A 4,203-nucleotide genomic window follows, 5' to 3' on the forward strand; every position below is an offset into this window, starting at 1 on the left:
CAAACCTGTCCGGGACACTCCGGCTCCGCCTACCCAGAAGCTGAGCCGGGAAGGTTTTGTAAAGTTGTTAGGCAGAAGATGGTTCATAGTACAGGTTGAGTTAAAACTGAGGCTCAAAAGACAATAGGAAATTAAAAGCCAAACTAGGCAAACTGCGAGATAACATATATATGTTATATATGTGTGTATATATAGTAATATATATGTTATATATATGTGTATATATAGTAATATGTTATGTGTATATATAGTAATATATGTTATGTGTGTATATATAGTAATATATATGTTATATGTATGTATATATAGTAATATATGTATGTTTTGTATATATGTGTACATATATAGTAATATATATATATATTTATAAACCAGAAAGGAAAAGACAATCTCAAAGGAAAATTGGGCAAAAATTTGGACAGGCCATCCAAAACTAGTAAAACAGCCAGGAAGGATGTACAAAAACTTTTAACCTATTATAAAAGAAACACTTGGAAATGAAAATAAGTTTCATTTTTACCTGATTTAGCAAAGAATGATAATGGCCACTGTTGGTGAGATTATGGAGAAACCAGTTGATATACTGTGCACGGGGCTAAAAACTGGTATAAACCTCACAGAAGGCAAACTTTAAAATGGCCTTGCACCCCAGCTGGGCAAGTCCCACTCCTAGCAATTTATCCTTAGGAAACACAACATAACAGGCACTCACTTTGGACAAAATATTCATTTCATCTCCTTAATATCAACAATAACAAAAACTAGAAACTCTAAATGTCAACTTTAAGGGGATTAATAAAATTCTTTGTGATACAGGGGCGCCTAGATGGATCAGTTGGTTATCCATCAGGTCATGATGTCACAGTTTGTGAATTCCAGCAGGCTCCCTCTCCCCAGAGGGCTCTGTGCTGACAGCGCTAAGCCTGGAGCCTGCTTCTGATTCTGTGTCTTCTTCCCTCTCTGACCCTCTCCTGCTTGCATTCTGTCTTTGACTCTCTCTAAAAAAAATAAATGAAAGATTTAAAAAAGTTATTTGTGATACATCCACATAACAGGATACCATTCAGGCAATAATAATGTGTGTCAACAGTATTGCATAAAAATAGAATATAGAACTGTGTGTAGAGTTTGTTCAAAAAAAAATTCTTTGTTCTAAGTCCTCCAGGATGTTCACCAATGAAGAAAAAAATGTCTTTTCAAAAAATGGGGCTAGGATATTTGGATATTCATATGGAAAAAATTTTTATTTGGATCCTTACATCATAAAAATACATTTTATTTGGGCTACCAAACTATATTTTATAAGTCAAATAACTCTCGGGGCACCTGGGTGGCTCAGTCAGTTAAGTGTCCCACTCTTGATTTTAGCTCAGGTCATGATCTCACAGTTCATGAAATCAAGCTCCACATTAGCCTCTGCACTGACAGCACAGAACCTGCTTGAGATCTTCTCTCTCCCATTCAAGTGGCCTGAGCCACTATCCCATGCTCTCTCCCTCTCAAAACAAACAAAAATTAAACTTTAAAAAAAGTAAAAGTAAAACAACTATTTTAGCAGAAAACAGCTTGGTGACCTTGAAGTAGGCAAATGTATACAACAAAGCAGAAAAAGTACTAATCATAAAGGAAATATATATAAATTGAACCATATTAAAATTAAGATACCATTGAGAGTTTAAAGACAACCTACAGAGTGGGAGAAGATATTTATAATATATACGTATGACAAAGGACTTGTACCCAAAATATATAACTATTACAAATTAATAAGAAAAGATGCCCTAATGGAAAAATGGACAGAAAAAATACTTCTAAAAGATGATATCCAAAAGTCTAATAAACATGAAAAGATGCTCAACTTCATTAGTTTTTGGAGAAATGTAAACTAACCCCATAATGAGATATAATTATACCTTACCCTGGCTAAGATGAAAAAGATGAAATATTAGTGTTAGAAAATATGAGGGACAACTAATGGAAAGCTGTTTGGAAGGAAAAGATCTTCCAAGATATTCCAAATTCACAGGTTGGTTACCCTTTAAAAAAAAAAAGCTATTTATATATAGTCAACTGCTGAGATCCTATGGGTACTATTCAACCACTTTTGCCAAATGTCTATGAAACATTCCATAAAGCTCCTTTAAGCCCCTTCTCAATCAATCTCCCACTCCCAAGAAGCAACCACTAATCTCTATTATATCATAGTTTAGTTTTGCCTATTTTAGAATTTTATATAAATTCAGTCACCATAGTTGTTTGTTTGTTTGCATCCCATTTCTGACTGGAAATCCTGAGGATGGATGGATGGATGGATGGATGGATGGATGGATACATAGATAGATAGATATCAATTGATCAATAGATATAGTAGGGGAGAAAAAATATCTTTTCCTTCTACCCTTCTAGGTTCTTTGCTGGGGCTCTGTAACAAAAGACAGACAAGAGAAAAGCACGTTAAGTTTACTAATATTTTATGTGAGCCGGGAGCCTCCACAAGGAAATGAAGATCTAAAGAAACCATTAAATCTGAGTGTTTTCATACTAAGTTTGATGAGAAGTGGAAAGTTGTGGGGAAATGTGACAAAGGAGCATAAGCTAACGGTAGCACACTGGGGGAAATTTAGGCAAGGCATGTTCATCTAGATTCCTCTTGGAGTCCTTCCATCTTCAGAAATAAGGATATTCCTTTCCTACAAGTATAGGGAGGGCATATCTCACATGAGGATCTTGTGAGCTGCTTCAGGGCAAGGTCAGAGAGTCCTTCCTACACCTGCCATTTCTCAAATTCCTTTAGCTTAAAATATTTAATATGCCAATCACCATATTTTGGGGTAGTATGTTCTGAACCCTGTCAATATTCACCCATGCTGTTTTATGTATCTGTGGTTCATTCCTTTTTATTGCTAAGTAGTATGCCATTGTATGGATGAACCACAATTTAGTTATCTATCCTCTTATTGATGGACATTTGAGTTCTATTTCCAGATTGAGGTTATTGTGAATAAACTTGCTATGAATATTCTAGTACAAGACATTTTTGTAAGTGTATGTTTTCTTTACCCTTAGGTAAATACCTAGGCATGGAATCAATGGCTGGGTCATACAGTGGATCAGGGTTTCTTAGCTCAGCATTAATGTCATTTTGAGAATCACAGAGGCAGATCTATGTGTAACTTTGAAGTAATCTCCCAACAATTTTCCCAGAGTGCTTGAACAATTTTACATCCCTACCTACAATACCTAAGAATTCTGGGCCTTGCAGACATGGCCCAGCCACGGTCTGAGCTGTTGGCAGACAAAGCTCCATAGACAGCAGAATATTTTCATGCTCTGAGCACTGGGGAGAAAGGATTTGGTTATAAAGTTTCCTGCTTGGACAGTATTATTCTGGGATTTATGTGCCATGGTAGTGCCTTAACACCATAATGGCACTGGCAACAAGTTCATCTATGGGGAGAAATTTGATGAGAATTTCATCCTGGAGCATATCGATCCTGGCACCTTGTCATTGGCAAATGCTGGACCCAACACAAATGGTTCTCAGTGTTTCATCTATGCTGCCAAAACTGAGTGAGTGGATACCAAGCATGGGGTCTTTGGCAAGGAGAAAGACGGCATGACTATTGTGGAAAACATGTGGAACACCCTGGATCCAAGAATGGCAAGACCAGCAAGAAGACCAACATTGTTGATGAGGACAAATCTAATAAATGTGACTTGTGTCATATATTAACCACCCTCATTCCTTCTGTAGCTTAGGAGAGTACCCCTTCACCCCTATCTCCTCAAAATATCCATAATCTTTGTGTTCCTTGGGGCAGTTCAATGGGTCCCATATTTCCCTTATCACCCTCCATATCAAGTTATATTGCAGAGTTAAATTTATGATTATGAAATAAAAACTAAACAACAACGAATTCTGGTTACTTCACATCCTCACCAATTTTTGGTGTTGTGAGTCTTTGTCATTTTAGCTATTGGTGGGAGTTGGTTGCTTTTTACATCTGATTCTTAACAAATATTAATTAAAAATGAAAAGCTGTGGATATTGTTCTTTTATGGGACTAGATACTGGATGATGGATGTATGATTTCTTAAATACAATTACTATGTTCCCTGAGCTTTATAAATATTATCAGGAATATTCCAAACAACAAAACATACTGAACCAGTCTTTACTAAAATAATCAGAACATTGACCAA

Source organism: Crocuta crocuta, unplaced genomic scaffold (genome assembly GCF_008692635.1).
Source record: "Crocuta crocuta isolate KB4526 unplaced genomic scaffold, BGI_CrCroc_1.0 scaffold388, whole genome shotgun sequence".
Classification (NCBI taxonomy): domain Eukaryota; kingdom Metazoa; phylum Chordata; class Mammalia; order Carnivora; family Hyaenidae; genus Crocuta; species Crocuta crocuta.